Source organism: Zea mays, chromosome 8, assembly GCF_902167145.1.
Source record: "Zea mays cultivar B73 chromosome 8, Zm-B73-REFERENCE-NAM-5.0, whole genome shotgun sequence".
In the NCBI taxonomy this organism is placed as follows: domain Eukaryota; kingdom Viridiplantae; phylum Streptophyta; class Magnoliopsida; order Poales; family Poaceae; genus Zea; species Zea mays.
In genome coordinates, this window is record NC_050103.1 from 166,998,384 (window position 1) to 167,003,813 (window position 5,430).

The 5,430-nt window shown below is 39.0% G+C and overlaps 1 long non-coding RNA gene across 2 annotated transcripts; it reads right to left on the bottom strand.

The window, feature by feature from the left end:
• Positions 1 to 213: 213 nt before the first annotated feature.
• Positions 214 to 4,556, bottom strand: LOC103636338 (uncharacterized). 2 transcript variants are annotated; one of them, XR_004852200.1, is made up of 5 exons: positions 4,077 to 4,556; positions 3,687 to 3,912; positions 2,010 to 2,730; positions 1,743 to 1,897; positions 214 to 469 (listed from the first exon to the last, which is right to left on the bottom strand). It is a non-coding gene; the product is annotated as an uncharacterized lncRNA (long non-coding RNA). The 2 variants fall into 2 exon arrangements; XR_004852199.1 differs by having other exon boundaries at positions 214 to 1,897.
• Positions 4,557 to 5,430: the final 874 nt, after the last annotated feature.

Consider the following 5,430-nt stretch of genomic DNA (forward strand, 5'->3'; position numbering starts at 1 on the left):
CAATAGTACCTATCATATCATTTTTATGCATCTCATCAAAAATCTCCTTGGCCTTCGAGACATTCCCAATCCTCAGAAGTGATTCCATATAAATGGTGTATTATATTCTACTAGAAAAAACAACACCCTATCGGGCGCTATATAAATTTCAGATATAGAAAGTTACGAACTTAGCAATGGCAAGCTGATTGCACGATCGTGAGGAACCGGACACCTTGCGAAATATATTATATGTCATGTTTATCAAAATATGCCGGTTACATAAGTAATTAAACAACACAGTTCACGACCAGAAGGTCTTAGCAGCAGATGATCTCTATATACACGCCAGTGGGCTCGACGACTACTGCCTGTGGGAACGACCAATGGATATTGACATACAGGAAGGTCCACAACCATGATCAGAAGCGGAGAAGCCTAGGTGCTCGCGAGCACCTCTTAGAATGAAGCATCATGATCTAGCGATGACCTGTAAACACTGATTAGTGTGAGAACATCATAGCATGTATTGAGCTAAATTTGAGAAGCTGCAGTACTCTTGAGGAGCTTCTTTCTAAAGGGCGAGCTAAAATTATCTATCCTGAACATGACTTCCTTAGGTAAAGGTGTATGCTGGATTTATTGGTACCAATCACATAGAAAACATGAAGGCTCACTTCACAATTTTACTCACTTCAGAGAGAAAACACCATAAATTAGGAATAAGTGTATAAAATAAAAAAAATCAGATGGCAGTCATGCTTCAGGCTGTGAGTGGTAGGAATATAATTAGGTTACTATAACAGCAAACTGTACCAAAATCCAAAGGTTACGACCCTATAACCACTAACCAATCTTGAAACAACAAAAACAAACTGGCACTAAATATAATACAGTTTTAGGTTGAAATTAACAACTTCAAATATATGATGACCTCTCTAAATTCTCACTTGATCAGCTCTAGAATTGCAAATTAAGCAACAACATAATATTCATGTAATGTCTCAATGCTATGTTCCTTGCTTGTTTGAGCAATGTTTTCATTAAGGTTGACAAAAACATAATCTTTTGTTGCAGGCCTACACATATTCGAGTAATATGTTTTCAAAAGCTAGTATGTTCAACAACACAACATGTAGAGCACCAAAGGTTTTTTGGATGCTCTATGTATATCTGCATCTATTTATGCCAAAACTGATGCATAGAGATACCTTACTATTTAGGCAAAGGAACACTCGTAGCAGCACTGGCAGAAGCTGCATTTCTCACTGGACAGGGAAGGAACAAGATAGCTGTAATTTACAATGTTTTCTACATTCTAGAGTTTTGCCATACAACCATTTCGTGTTGCAGATATGAGCTAGGAGAACCTATAAGATTTGAATACCAAATGAAGTTAGTCACAAAGTAATGGAAGGGAGCAACAATAACAATGCAAGCAGCATGAAGATAAAATATAGGTTGACCATATGTCCATTAAAGGGCAAGTAGCCTAATAAACTCCATAAATCCATAACAGATCACTACATTAAAGGGCAATCTCCTCTGTTTCAAACTACCAATTAGTCCACAACGCGACCTAACTGAATGCCTCGTGCCCACCTCCCTGTGACAGTTTATGTGGCATCCCATTGGGTGATGCCCGGCCCCGACAGGTTTCGGTGGGCCCATTTTCCTAAATATCATGTTAAGGGGACGTCAGACCCATAATCATGTTTTTGTAGTTGTGTTAATATAAGTTTAGAAATGCAAAAATGGTGCACCTTGCTTGAATCCAAGTCTGAAGATTCTCAATTACTGATTGGAGGAGGTTGTAGTCATGCTCCTCTAGCTCAATTTCATCAGAATAATTATTACATAGTACCTCCGACCGCCTTCAGAATTCTTGATATGTTCGGTCCAGATGAAGAACACGATCCTTTAACTTGGCCAATTACATGCATAAGCCAAAGAATGAAAAAATGTGAGACAAGGGTGCACCAGGTAAAATCATATAGAATATTTTGATTTGAGTTGAGTGCTAGACCCACCATCACTGGTATTTGATTTCATAACAGCTAAGGAAAAAAATCAGGAACATCAGATTTTAGGCCAGATCGCTTTGTGCGATCATCTATCACTTCTAAACAGTGTTTGTCTGCATTGGAATTCACTTCACCATGTTCTACAACCTGCTTTTTTCATAGGAATATTGTGTGATATTTTCACCAATATCTTCAGGTTCTTTGGATAGACCCTATTTAACATGGGATTGGGAATGGTTTTGTGTACTCTTTCAGCAGACCAAATTTTGAAGTTTAGTTGTAGCGCCATAATCAGTGCTGGAGCTTTGTTCCTTTCTTGCATCAAAAGCATCTAATTTCGGTTTCACTATTTGTGCAACAAATGTTGGAAGACCATCAAATATGGAGAAAGGCGAGAAGCTGTCCCTCGCCAGCAAGGTGAATCCATAGAACATTCTGATGGATCATGGTTCACACCATCAACCATTGTAACACATTGGCTAGCACATGCAAGACAAGAGGCTTCACACTAAAATCACGATTTAGCTCTTTCAAGAGAACCATTTGTTGTTCACGTCCCACCAAGTGCGCTTCGTGATTTAGGTGTAAATCACGATTTTAGTGTAAAGAGCTAACCATTTGTTCTTTTTCACACTAAAATCACGATTTAGCTCTTTCACGATTTAGCCCGCCAAGTGCGAGGAGGCGTCCAAAAATTTGTTGTTCTTCACATTTATATGCCCAACATCTGCACATATAGGTGTAAATTCTCAATGCAGGAAAAACAACTATAAGTGATAAAATATCTCAAACATTGCAATTTATTTTGCCATATGAAAGTAAAAAAAATAAGCCATCATTTATATTTCTGCAGAACTGGGGACAAAATTCTGGTGTTGTAGATGAGGTAATACTTGATCCTTTTGAACTCCAAGCCCAAAATTCACTTGGGAAGATATAGAGGAATTCTGTGAATTAAACTACATAAATAAACTGATCACTGTGCAAAAGAAAAAGAAGTAGAACCACAAAAAGGCATTTGGTGAAAACAAGCGAGTATTTTTGTTTGCAGAACTATTCTACAATGGCAAAACTACGACCAACACATTTGGAAACTTATTTCACATAAATACAATGTTTGTTTTCTCTTTTGTATCACAACTATGTTTTGAACTATGTAAACTACTTCCATTGTCGTTTTAAAGCAGAATGTTCTTATATAACTAAAAACAGCCTCTGTGCATAATGTTTCATGTCGCCTATGCTTTATTTGTTCTATAACGATGCTATTAGAATATGCATATCTAGAACCTATTTGATTATAGCATTCCATCTGTGCACAACTTCGACTTATTTATGTGTGTAGATGTTTTTTAAATACAATTTTAGCATCTGCGCTTGCTGCATACGGCTGGCAGCCATAACCTGATACTCATCTATATGGTTGTCAGTCGTATCTTAGAAAGCAAATAAGATATATATCACCCCTTCGCACACATGAAAATAATTTTATATGGACAATCGTGAGAAAATAAGATGATAATTTACATTTAGGGATAAATAATTGCAGAATATAGTCACAATGAAACTCTTATCTATATACCCTAAGACAACGCAGATGTAATAGTTCTAATTTCTAGGAATGCAAATCCCACCTTGAAACAATTAAATAAATAGATGGGAAGTATGCCAAAAAAATCTTACCAATCATGGACAGTCCCCATTAAACCACGATCATATATAATTTTTAGCTTCCTTATTCTGTAAAAGGGACTATATTCATAACCCAACCATCTTTTTCTTCAAAGATGCTGCAAATTTGCCAAGGTTAGCACTCATATCCATAATGTTTTGCCAAATCTCCTGCAAGCGTGAAGTAGGCTAGGAACAGTTGCTCTGCAAGTTGCCGAACATGTGCCTCGATAGGTTCCTACAAAGAAAAAGATTCAACAACACCACAGAATGAAGTAGCGCTTCAGCTCAATGAATCCATGGAGTTTTTGGACCAGATTTTACCCTCCTTAGGATTTTTGGTTCTTAGGTTGGGACAACAGGATTGGGGAAAAGATGGAGTTTTTAGAGCCGGGAGCTTACCTGAACATTATGATGGCGCTAATGAAGGTGGGCCAGAGGGCGGTGTTCTAGAAGGTGGCAAAGGAAAGGACATGAGCCAGCTTGGCGGAGGTGACAGAGCCTATGCCGGAGGGGGGAATCGAGAGCATAAGGGACGAATAGGATGCCCGCAGCAAAGAAGCACATCGTCGCTAGGAACCATGTCGCCCACCCCATCGCTCGAATCCATGGAATTTTCGGACCAGATTTTCCCCTCAGGATTTTTGCTTCTTAGATTGGGGCAAGAGGATGGGGGTAGAAAGATGTGAGGTTTTAGAGCCGGGAGCTTTCTTGAACATCACGATGGCCCATTGCGGAGCTAACCTATGGAAGGCTCAGGGCAGGGGACGCCATCGGCGACCGCAAACCGCGAGGGGGAAGCGGAAGGCGGTGGCGTGGGAGGGAGAAAGGGACCAGAAGGAGAGGAGGCAAGACAATGTGGGAGAGTGTTCGGTGGCAGACGGATGCGGCTAGCTGCTCAGAGATGAAATTTAGGGAAATTTCGGGTCTGGACGACCGTCGCGTGTCGCACGATGGATGGCGGAGAGGCCGGCGAATGCGGTCGGCGTAGCAAAACGGGTGAGGTTTTAATATCTCCGATTTGGACGGCATCGGGCAAGGCATTTTGTGAAAGTATGTTCCAGTTTCTCATGCATATCCAAATCCAGATACAAATACACCAAGTCAAGAAAGGCTAGCATCAGATGTTTCATATCACTTGTATGTACTATGGTTACAACTTAAACAGAAATTTGCCTTAGATTTGTATGAACTATGGTAACAACTTAAACAGAAGAAAATAGAAGGAAATCATGAGAGTAAAATCACTTGATCATGAGACTAAAATCACTTGAGAAGAAAAGAGAAGAAAAGAGAAGTAACAACTTACCATAACCAGAATTGTATGAACTATAGTTTGCCTCAAAAACTATTATCAATTTGAATCACTTGATCAACTCATGAGAGTAATACAATAAATTGCCTCAGATTTGTATGAATAAACACCTCATTTGACCATACATGGGAAAACATAGGGCAGATAGAGAAATCGAATTAAAGGATAGAGTATGTTTTGGTTGCCTGACCCAAAATAAAACATAGACAAGAAGAAAACCAAGAGCAAGGAAAACAAAGCAGTAAGTCAACCTCCCATGAGTGGTCATCACTGAAACATATTTCATCATAGGAAAAATTCACAAAATGAGCAAGGAAAACAAAGCAACAAGTCATACTCTCTTGATTGATCATCATTATAAAACATATCATCATAGGCAAGTAAAGGCAACAGTTCAATATAAAATCATCACAGTCCGGTAGAAAAGTCTTGGGATTATTA